The following is a 12252-nucleotide window of genomic DNA, read 5'->3' on the forward strand; positions in this document are numbered from 1 at the left end:
TTTTTGAACTTTCCAGGCCCAGCAACATGTGCCTGTAGTTCCAGCTACTCAAGAGGTTGAAGCGGGAAAATAACTTCAGTCCAGGAGTTCGAGGCTGCAGTGAACTGAGCTATGATTGCCCTCGCTATGAGTTTGGCACAGCATATGACTATGCTATGACTATGACTATCAGCATCCTGTGACTGCACTACAGCCTGGAGAGACTCTGTATCTAATTTTTTTTAAAAATTATGAAATCAGAGATTTTAAAATAATTCAGATGACAAATTATCTTTCACTCTATAATTATTACACATATCATACTTTCTTACCCAAGCAAAGTTTAAAACATTTAATTTTCTCCAAATGATTAAACCACAAAGCATTCACTTCAAAACATTATTGTGAGACGTCCAGTAGAAAATTACCTAATACAGATGTGATCAGATATTTGCCCAGATAAGTTAAATTTAACCCTTATTTTTTCTATTGTTACTAGAAATGTTTGAGTTAATCTCTAATTATTTTTACTGGTGATTTTATGCAGGTTAATGTTTCACTCACTGTTAATTGAACAAGTCTCATTTCCTTCAAAACTTTACTTTTCTGGTTCCCTTGAACTTTATATAAATTATATAAGGAAACAAATTAACTTTCAAAAAGGGTCAAGCTTCTACCTCTATAGAAATTAATAGGATTCAGACTGCTAGACATAAGCCTGTCTATAATTCCAACAATAGAATTTTTATACAAATTATTGGAGAATAGGCAAATGGAACTAAGTCACAGAATATGAAATGTTTCAAAGTGTTTTCAGAAATCTGTCCTTAGATTTATACTCAACTGGTTTCAAGGCACAGGTCAAATGTCCAGGAAATGTTTTTCAGTACTGTCATCACATGTTCAAGAAAGAGCACTGCCTCAGTGTTTCTCATCTATGATCTGAACTCCTCGTGCTCCCTCCTAACCCATAATTATCTAAGGGAAAAAACATCTTCACAATTCACCACTCTTCTCTTCTTTCAGACACAACTTTGAGAAGGCAAATTCATTCTTATGTTTTTAAAATGTAATAATTTGGCAGTGAAAATTATTTTTAGCCCTTATGAGACTAAAATGATAATATGAATAGTAATACACATTTCTAATACAGAACTTTTTGTGTTCCAGGTACTATTCTTATCATGTTACACAAATTAATTTATGTTACAAAATATTCATTGAACTATTTTTTCTTAGTGATTGTTCTAAGACTTATAATGTATACCTTATTAGAATCTACTTCATATTTATATTAGTCTAATTTCAGTAAGACATAAAAATTTTATTTCTGTTTGGGTCCATGCCTTCCGCTTTCTGTACTATTATTTGTACTCATGTCTACATATTATCAATCACATAACAAATTGTTATAATTATTGACATATATTATGTCTTTGAAAGTAGGTAGAAAAGAAAGAAAAGTACATATATATTTATGCAGTTTTTCTATTATTAAGATTTCAATGTACCAATTTTGGTTTTCTTTATTCCATGGACTTGAGTCATCATCTGGTGTCATTTCCTCCCTGGCTTCACTGCCATTATAGATTCATTCTTATTCCCCTATTGTGTGTTTCTATTGTCAAGTACATTAAATTTTAATACAATATAGATTTAGCAACATAATTATGTAGATATTATGTAAGAATTTTTAAAATCAATTAAGAAAATAAGGAAAAAGACATTTGTGCTTATACTGGTTTTTACCATTATCTACACATTTCTTTTTTTACTGGAATTCTGTGTTTTCTTATGGATTTCAATTATTGTTTGGTATTACTTCCTTTGTAACATTTATTTTTACCTTTATCTACACATTTCTTTTTTTACTGGAATTCTTATGGATTTCAATTATTGTTTGGTATTACTTCCTTTGTAACATTTATTTTAGCATTTGTTGTAAAGCAGATGTCTAGTTTATTTTATGTTGCTTTAACAGAATACCACAGACTAGATAATTTATAAAAAATAGAAATTTATTTGGCTCATGCTTCAGGAGGTTGAGAAGTTCAAGAGCTTCACACCAAAATTTGGTGAAGGCCTTTGTGTTGTATCACCTCATAGCAAAAGGCAGAAGGTGAAGAGAGTGCTACAGAGCAAAAGTGTATTGAACTTGCTTTTATAACAACCCATTCTCACAGTAAGGAACACATTCCTGTGATGATGACACTGATCTATTCATAAGGGCACAGCCTTCATGGACTAGTAACCTCTTAACAGTCATCATGATAGCAATACATTTCAACATGAGTTTTGGAGGAAACATTCACACCATTGCCGCAGGTCTCCTACTCATGAATTCTCCGTTTTTGTTTATTGGGAATATCTTTAGTTAGCCTTCATTTTTCATAGGTGGTTTTGTTGGACATTGGATTCTTGGTTGAATTTCTGTATTTCTTTAAGCACTTAGAATATGGTATTCCACAACATGGTATTCCACAATTTTCTGGTTCCCATTTTTCAGATGAAAAGTTCATTGTTAATTTTATTTTGGTTCTTTTATATGTGTTAAGTATTTTCCTCTTGCAGCCTTCAAAATTTTTGGTGTCTTTTAACATTTTATCTAAAATGTGTTGAGTTTAGATCTCTTTGTGTTTATTCTTCTTGAGATACGTTAAGCTTCTCAAATGTATACATTATTTTTTCATCAAATTGGGTTATTTTTAACTTTTTTCTTTCTTCAAACATCTTTTCTGCTTTCCATTCCTTTTTATATTCTCATTACATGTATATGGGTGTTCCCAGTGTTGTCTCACCTGTCTCTGAGGTTGCTCGTTTTTATTCCATTCTTTTTCTAGCTGTTGCTTAGAATATATCATTTCTTTTAATCTACTTTCAAATTAATTCTATTGTTCAAATCAAATATACTGCTGGTCTACTTTCATCAGGTTTATATTCTGGTAATTGTAGTTTTCACCTCCAGAATTCCCTACATATGCATTTCAAAAATCCTTTTCCTTTGTTTGTGGTTCTCTTTTTTAAAAAAATTCAATGTTTATTTTAGGTCCAAGAGGTTACATGTGCAGGTTTTTTACATGGGTATATTGCATTACACTAAGGTTTGGGCTATAAATGATCCCATCACCCAGATAGCGAGCATAATACCCAATAAGTAGTTTTTTAACTGCTACCTGTATTCTTTCCCTCTAGTAGTCTCTTGTATCTATTGTTTCCATCTTTGTGTCCATGTGTACCCAATGCTTAGCTCCCATTTGTAAGTGAGAACATGCAGAATTTGGTTTTCTGTTCTTGAGTTATGTAATTTGTTTAAGATATTGTCCTCCAGTGGCACCCATGTTGCTGCAAAGGACATGATTTCATCCTTTTTTATAGTTGCATTGTATTCCATGGTGTATATGTACCACAGTTTCTTTATCCAATCCACTGTTGGTGGCACTTATATTGACTTTAATGTCTTAACTATTGTAAATAATGCTGCAATGAACATCCAAGTGCATGTGGGTTTTTTTGATAGAATGATTTATTTTTCTTTGGTGTGGCTCCTATTGATGAAACATTCTTATTATATCTTTCTTTAATTTTTCTAAACACGGTTCTTTTTACATCACTAAATTTATTTATATTAGTTACTTGAAGTATTTGTCAGCCAGTTTCAACATCTGATAAAGTTAGTTTCTACCATGCACTTTAAAAATTATTCAATGTATGGGTCACGTTTTCCTGTTTCTCTGCATGCCTTATAATGTTTTTTTGAAACATAGACATTTTAGAAAATACATTGTAGCGTCTCTGGGTGTGGACCTCTCCTTTTATCTTGAGGTTTATGTTTTTGTTTATTTGTTCTGTGCTTATATTTACTTAGACCAATTTTCTAAAGTCTATTTCCTCTGTCGTGTACAATCTCTAATGGCCCTACTCAGATATTTTTCCCTCCCCACTTATTACTGAAAGGTTGTGTTCAAGCCACCATAGGCAGTCATCTTTCCACCTTTACTGTTGGATATGTATGTAGCTTGCAGACTGTTTTCACAGTTTGTGCAGTTTAGGACAAGTATCTCAAGATTGTTTCTCCAGTCATTCTTGAGGATATGCAGTCTTGGGCGTCTGAACAGTCTTTGAAAGCACCAATAATTAGTGTGATTTTATTGTTCAGCCAGTGTTTGGTGAGCAGTTGGCAAATGTTCAAGCCACTCAAGCTAATAAGAAGTCTATTTGGTTATTAGATCTGTGTATGACTTTGGATATACTTTCCAGTCTTCCTCATGTGGGGACACTGATTGCTCCTGAGCACATAAGTACAACTTTCAGACCCCCAAGAAATAGTGCGATACCAAAAAGGCTATTGTTGGCTGTGTCTTTCTTGGGTTCTTTCTAGCTTTTTAGGCATTTTGCTTGTTACCGTAGTAACAATAGTACTACCAGTCCCCTCTTAATTAATCACTAATGTGTCCTTTTTTTGGACATCATTAAGCATGAACTTATTAAGGTTATCTTCCAAATGAAGTCAATTCTTTCAGACAGAACTGTGGATTACTGTATGCTTATGGCCTGCTTCTCCCCTTGGCTGAACATTTATTCCACTGCACCAAAGCTGTTGGAAGTGGAAGCAGTGGTCAGATTTTTCTGGAGTGACGCTGCTCTAAGAATGGACACGGGTTGGGAGGTAGATGATATTAGCCTCTGGTCTTCTTGGCTTTATCCTTCTTATGTGGAACTTAGACCTTACAAGACAACTGTGTTGGTGGTGTTGGAGCCCCAGTGTTCTTGAACTCTCATTCCTGGAGAGAAGCCTTTATCCTAGGAATGAGGGCTGGGGGAGGAAGAAAGGCCTGTCTTCGCAGTTTTGCCTGCCTGTAACCTCACTTCCATGATATAGGACTGGAAAGGACAAAAGACACTGGTGGCATGCCTCTCCCAGAATAAAATCAAATCCCTAGTCCAGGAGCTGGGATGAGAGAGATCCTCTGTCTTGTCTTTGTGGTCGCTCCTTCCCAGGGTAAAATTTTTGTTACACGGTTGGGGAGAGGACACGTGGGAGCAGGTCATGGCTTACATGTTGGGACTCTAGCTATTCTTAACAACTTCAGTAAATTTTCTTGAATAAATATTTCTCCATTTTCTATATGCCCTTTCAATAATTTTCAGAGACTTACTTGTTTTTAAATAATTTTTACCAGTGAAATGGTTGTTTTGCTGTGAAAAAAAAATCCAAGAATTTCCCTATCCTGCCACTCTAGAATCCCCAGCAAGCAATACTTACAACATTTATTTGAGATTGATGCATTATTATTTCAAATTTTAGTTGAAGAAAAGTTGAGAGAGAAAACATAATTTGCTTGTCACCATGTTTTTTAATTTAGCATAATTTTCAAGCCTATGGTATTAAATTCAGTAAGTATTTAGGGGGAAAATGAATGAATGAATAAATGTTTCTGAACATTTTTTTTTCAAACACTTTAAGTCGACTAATTAGAATCAAATATCTTTTAAGTATTTTACCAAAAAACCAGATGAAGTTTATGCCAATGTCATGAGTTGTCATCATACTAAAATTATAAGCCAGAAATTAGTGGGCAGCTATGGGTTATGTTTTTCCTCTTTTAATATTTCACTGAAAACATTGAAATTGAATCTGGTTTGGGTTTATTGAAATTATTGCTTTAATGTTTTCCATGTAATAAAACTAGTAGTGACACATATTGCGAGCATTGGCTATTAAGCATTTATGTGGCACACATCATTCACGTATGAGTACACTGAATGACCTGGGCTTCTGGTGGAGTTCGGTACTTGCAGCAGATATACTTCCCAGGTCCAAACACCCCTTTCATCTCTAATCTCTGCCAGATAACCTTTTCTTTGGGCATGAGGCAAAGTGCTGACTGAGACTCTGTCTGCCAAAACCACTGATGTTGATCAATGAACGGCTGCTCTCTCCAGGATACATAATGTCAGTCATGTTGCTTTTTGTGGGATCATTCAGGAAGGCATTCATATTGTAGGGGGAAATCAAATGCGTATAGAAATTCAGTTAAGTTCACTTAAATGAGTTCCATTAATGTCAGGCCTCATGTACTTAAATTTTAATAAGAAGAATGACTTTCTAGTGTACTTTAAAGAGAATTCCCTACTGAGGAGGAAGAGGGTTTTGTTTGGCTTTTTACAATTCAGATTTGTAGACTTTCTGATAAAAGTTCATCATTTATTTTTCCTCTCTTCCTTACTTTCCACTTTTAAAAGCAATTGTGTTTTGAAGAAAAAAGGCAATATAATTGGAAATGTTTGGTTGATTTGTTTGAGGAATCTTAAAACAGCTATAGGCCAAAGGATCCTCTGTTTTATTGTGGCTGCCAGATTTAATGGTTACAATTATTGAATCCATCCTGATGGACTGTTGGAAAGAGTAGGAGGCATCTTGGCTTGTCTTCCAATGCTTCCACTTAAAAGATTTATGACTTTGAGAGTCTGTCTCATCATCTTTGATTAGCAGGTGTTTTTCTTTATAATGCATATAATAGTGTCTACTCCACATGATTTTTGTAAGTCTTGACTAATATTACTATGAAGAAAAATTTTTATGGTAGTGTGAATTAAATATAGCATACACACATACATATACCCAAATATTTTGTTTAACTTTAAATATAATGGGGAAGAGATTTGATTAAGTGAACATACTCTGTTGCTAATTCTTAAATAAAATTTTGCTTACATATAGCATATCATTTGTCATTGTGTTTTATATATGTATGTGTATCTGTATGTAATGCTTTAATATTTATAAATTTACATTATGTGCATATGTATCGGTTTTGTAAGAAAAATTATTAAGGAATAATTTTGTATTGCATAAACGCTTCTGGGATCATGAATATACATTGTAAAAATTAAACAAAAAACCTTTCTACAGCTTTTATTATATAGAAAACACGAACTCAAAATGTTTTATAATATAGCTGTAAAATTTTTAGAAGAAAACATAGGATAAAGCTTTGTAATCTTATGTTAGATATCAGTTTCTAAGATATAATGCTAAAAGCAAAATATATATAATAAGTTGATCTATTTGTCTTTATCAAAACTAAAATAAGTTAGGTTCAGTGGCTCATGTTTGTAATCCCAACACTTTGGAAGGCCAACGCGGCAGGAGGATTGTTTGAGTCCATCAACATAAGAATAGACAGACTCTAGCAAATCCACATACTGGAGTACTATTATAAGAAAAAAAAAACTAATAGATAATTGATACTTGCTAATATAGAAGAGTATCAATGTAATATTGAGTGAAAAGAGTCAGACTGAATATGTACTGTATGTTTCTGTTTGTATAGAATTCTAGGTTAAATAAACTAATCCATAATGACAAGAGCGGGTCAGTAATTATCTGGAGGATGATTGGAATGAGAGGGAATATTACAAAGTGGCACAAGAAAACATGGGTTTGATGGATATGTTAATTATCTTAATAGTGGTGATGGTTTCACATGTGTGTGTGTATATATGTCAAACGTATCAAATTGTACACTTTAAATATGCATAATTTTTTGACAATTATACCTCAATCAATCTTTTTTAAAGTTAATAGTTATTTTGAATTTTAAACATCATATGTATCTTCTGATTTATTACTTCCCAACTATATTGTGATTGAAAATATGTCATAAATTTAGAATTTTGAAAGGTGAAAATTACATTAGTGGTATGACAAGTTAAACATGAATTTCTGAAATAAAAGTTGAATATATGTTGGCCAGGTGCAGGGGCTCACACCTGTGATCCCAGCACTTTGGGAGGCTGAGGTGAGTAGACCACTTGAGGTCAGGTGTTTGAGATCAGCCTGGCCAACACAACCTGTCTTTATTAAAAATACAAAAATTAGCCAGGCACGGTGGCAAGTGCCTCTAATCCCACCTACTCGGGAGGCCGAGGCAGCACAAACGCTTGAACCCAGAAGGCAGAAGTTGCAGTGAGCTGAGAGTGCACCACCGCACTCCAGCCTGGGCAACAGAGCAAGGCTCCTTCTCAAAAAACAAACAAAAAAAGAAAATATGTCACACTGATGTCAGGTAACCAAAAATAAAACTTTGGCATATCCTGTTAGTTATTCCCTAAACCCTCCTACATTGTACTGAACAATATTTTGGCTTAACCAAATATTGTTTCACTGAGAGAAAATTTATAGAAGTATATGAATTGTCTTGTTTCTTAAAAGCCTTTACACCTCTCAAAAGGGTTCAACCATGTAAAACTTTGAGTGATTGTATTTGGACAGCATTTTAATGTTATATATACATATTGAATTTAGTTATGAAAAGTTCAAATAAATTATGACTCTAAGTTGATTCCATTTCATTGTCTGGTTAACAAATTTGGGTTTCTATGTTATATATGTATATACAAAGATGACAAAAGTCCACATATTTTAGAATATCATTCAAGAATGCAACTTTTTTCTCTTATCCAGAAAGATATGTAATATAATTTAATATAAATGGGGTAAATATTGCATTTTACACCCGCCATGGAGAATAAACCTATGTGTAGCTTTTATGAATTTCTTGGAACGTATAAAAAATTTCTCCTTCCCCTCCCTTTTTTACACTTCCTTTATGAAATAATGTGATAACTTAATTTTGTGGTTGGAAAGTATCTTTACTATTTTCTCTCCAAGAAAATGGGTGAGTGACGGAATTAGAAGCTAGTGAAAGAGGCTATGCAGATGTAAGAAAATGGTCTTTGTATTTCCAAGTTCTAGGTTTCACAGAGATAGCCAAACTCTACCACAGAGAAAGTAAATGACTGCAACCGCTGCAGGCCAGGAGTTTAAAAGTGGAAGTGAAGTATCTGGAGCTGGGTTAATGATGTAACGAAAACCTCAACCCAGGAGAATGCATGTTGTACAGTCTAACAGTGACCCTGGAAGAGGAAAATCTAATGAATTGAAAAAGGGATTACTTTAAGGATATCCTCAAATAGAGCTTGCCAGAAAGGATCTACCTCAGTAGAGCATTTGGAGATTAGCCAGCAAGTAAGGTGGATTATCAGTTCCCCTGTGCTAATTCACGAGTCAGAGTATCGGTTTATCTGCATTTTTAAGAAGTTATCTTCCAATTAATAGAAGATTTACAAAAACAATGCCCTCTACACTCTTAAGCCTGAGATAGCCTGAGAAACTAGTAGGGTAGAAAAAAACATTAAGGAATATTGGCTAAAGGTTACTTTCACCAACAAAAGTACTTTAAGTACCAGCACTACCAAGATGCTCTTGGGTTAATGCAGTCTCAGCTGTAAAAAGAGCAGAGGGTGCCCTCTGTTAAATGTAAGTTAAATTCTATACACAATACATTTCAAAAGAAAGAGAAGGCAATTAAATTATCCTCAAGCTAAAAACAAGATCATTTTTATTTGAATGAAAAGAAAAAGAAATCTGCACTGGATTAGTTTACCAAGAAACAAAATTAGTGACCTTGATATTCTGCTCTTGATATGTTCATAAATGCAATGATGGACACTGAAAGAGGTACATAAAAGGAAATCATAAGGACAGCTGTATTGGGAGCCTCTCACCAGAGAAAAACCAAAATAGCAAAATAGCGTGTGAATTCTGCACCGGCAACGGAGGTATCCAGGTTCTGTTATCATTATTGACTAGGAGGTTGGCATGACCCACAGAGAGTGAGGAAAAACAAGGTAGTGCATCAGCTCACCTGAGAATCACACGAGACATAGGGAGCCTCCAATCACAGCCAAAGGAGGCGGTGAGTGGGCATGCTACCCAGCTTGGAAAACCGTGCTTTTTTCACGGATCTGTGCAACCCATGGATCAGAAGCTCCCACTCATGAGCCCACAACACTAGGGACTTTAGTCCCAATCCCAGAACCGTGCAGATTCTCAACAGCCACTCAGTGGAATCTGCCTGAGACTATGGAGTTCCGGGGGAGAGGTGGCCATCGTCGCTGTGGCTGCTGCTTAAGCCATCTGAGCTCCATAGAGGAGGGGTGGCAGCCATCATCACTGCAGCTGCCCGCTGCCTAAGAAAACAGAGCTCCCCAGGAGAGAAGAGAGGGGCGGCAGCCATCACTGCAGGTGCTAGCTGCCTAAGACACTGAACTCCCATGGAGGAAAGGTGGCAGCCATCACTACAGTTCCAGACAGCTATTTTTTCCCCTGCTTGAGTCGGGGACACTGAATGGCTTGGTCCCAGTAGCCATTCCCCACAGTGCAGCACACCAGCTGTGGCAGATCCTGGCCAGGCTGCCTCTTTAGGCTGAATCCTGACCCATACCTCTCACTGGGCGGGGCCTCTCTGCAGGAACTCCATCAACTCAAGCCAAGGGCTTAGAGACAGAACTCTGATCTCCCTGGGCCTAAGTCCCTAAAAGAAGACGTGGATATGATCTCTGCAGACCTGCAGACTGAGTCTTTTCCTTTGCTAGCTCTGAGGAATCTGGGCAGACCCAGATGAGTGGGTTTTCCCCCAGCTCCTGACCATGAAATACCAAATGATGATCACATGTCTTACATAACTGATATTTTCTGTAATGACCTAGCTGCTGTTGGAAACACGTGCTCATAAGGTCAGGTGAATATAGTTTCAATTAATTGTTATATGAGTATAATACATTTCAACGTGGGCTCTGGTAAAATAAATTACATGAACAGTTGTACCAGATTCCCTGTTACTTGCTTCTGTTGCTCCAATGTTTACCCTTCATCTCATGTTTGGACACATGGCAGGTGAGGGGTTGCATTATTTACAACTAACTCATAGAAGAAAAAATAGCCTAGTGCTAATTCATAACAGATTAGAGAACTATATTGGCATTAGTTGCAAATGGACTTTTCCTCATTGCAGGCTCGCTCAGGAGAAGCCCTGATAAACGGTGGTGAATAAAAACTATTCTCATGGGAGACCTGTGAAGGGCATATAGAGATGTCCAAAAGTAAACTCTTGGTTTTGTTCTCCCAACTTTGTCATCACCCCCACCTCCATCCCATGCCCCTATTATTCTTCGTCGTAGTAAATGTCTCCACGGTTTTTTAATTCTATTGGCCAAGAAGCTTGGAGATATATTTGAGTCCTCTCTTTCTTTATATCTCACATCTACGTCATTTACAGATTGCATTTGACTCTAGTTTGAAATCTAATCACTTGCCCACATTTTCACTTTGATCGTCTTTAAATTGGGCTGATTTGCTTCCTCTGCTTCCTTTCCTCCTACTGCCTCTGTGTGCTATTTTCTACACCAGAGCTAGAGTGATATTTTACAGAACTGTACCATGTCATACCATTGTGCAATAGAATCTTGTCTCTTTAAAATTTGCCCAAATCTTTTCTATGGCATAGAACCCTACATTTATTTCCTGGAAAATTCTTTTTCTCTTAGTTTCATTTTCCATTTCAGCCATTCTGGTCTTCTTTTTGTTCTCAAATATTTCGAGCATGCTCCTAAATTAGTTGCCTTTGATATTCTTCCATCAAATAGTTCCTTTTTTCCCTCAGTTCTTTCGGGTCTCTTTTTAATGAATATTTCTGAGAAAAGATTCTTTGACCACCTGTCAAAAATATCCACCTATCACGTTTTATCTCTTACTCTTAATTTTGAGTATATGAAGTTTAACTGCTTCACATAACATGTTTTTATGTCATGTAATAGTGTGTGTATTATGTGTCTCCTTCACTAAAGATCAGCATGGCAAGGATTTATCTCACTTTTAACTATTGTATCTCAAGTCTAGCTCTGTTTCACTCATAATCAGTAATAAAACTGAGAAATTCATGATTTAAAAAATGTTTAGTATTTATTTTAAAGTTTGTTATGAAGTTATGAGCTTAATATTCATGACATTGACCTTTACTGACAAGACTAATCTTCATAGTCAATCAAAAGCACCTAGATGAAATACTGAGGTCAATATACTTAGGATCAAGGAGTGAGCAGGCTTACACCAATGGCTAGTAAAATAATTGGAATTAGTAAAAGGTCTATTATCCATCTTAAGCAGCATATATTTCTATGATTTAAGAAAAATACTTGTATTCTTAAAAAGTTAAAGCATTAAATAGTTACATATGCATCTCTGATATCTAGTGTAATTATTTGCTGTTGTTCACTTCACCCCACCCTCTGCACCCCAAGTATAAGTTTCTTGGAAACAGTTAGCTTGTATTAACTTGTAAATTTAAAAAGTGTAACCCAGCACCTGGTACATTTGGTTATTAAATAGTCGATAAGTGAATGACTACATTCACAGTAACCTATTACTAT

Source organism: Sapajus apella, unplaced genomic scaffold (genome assembly GCF_009761245.1).
Source record: "Sapajus apella isolate SASKATOON/1434 unplaced genomic scaffold, GSC_monkey_1.0 scaffold1, whole genome shotgun sequence".
Taxonomy (NCBI): Eukaryota; Metazoa; Chordata; class Mammalia; order Primates; family Cebidae; genus Sapajus; species Sapajus apella.